Here is a 465-nt window from a genome sequence, read left to right on the forward strand (position 1 = left end):
GTTTGTGAGCCATTTTCCTAAGATGAAAATCTCTCTCTCTCTCTCTCTATATATATATATATATATACGCTTTGCTGGTTTTTGTGTTTCTCTAGAGAACCCAATCTAACACAGTGGGTTTAGGTTAGAAGGTGATCTGAAAACATTTGCACCATCCAGGGACACTATGGTGCATAGAAAAACTAAAAATACCTCTTATAATTAAATTTTATGAATAAAAGATTAAATGATAACTATTAAGTTACAAGCATGAAATTCCAAATTATATTGTCAATTGTCACCATGTGATATCCATGGCTTTTTGTTTCTGCTCATTAATATTTATTAATTTAAATAATTAATAGTGATTTGGGTGAAAATTTACAGAGCCAATTCATTTTCCATACAGCAGTTCACATACACTTTGTCTCATGACATTGACCACAATTTACCACAATGCAACAGCTCCCCTCCCACTTCCTCCCT

The sequence above is a fragment of the Orycteropus afer genome, unplaced genomic scaffold, assembly GCF_000298275.1.
Source record: "Orycteropus afer afer isolate SDZICR_OR568_19922 unplaced genomic scaffold, OryAfe1.0 scaffold01686, whole genome shotgun sequence".
Classification (NCBI taxonomy): Eukaryota; Metazoa; Chordata; class Mammalia; order Tubulidentata; family Orycteropodidae; genus Orycteropus; species Orycteropus afer.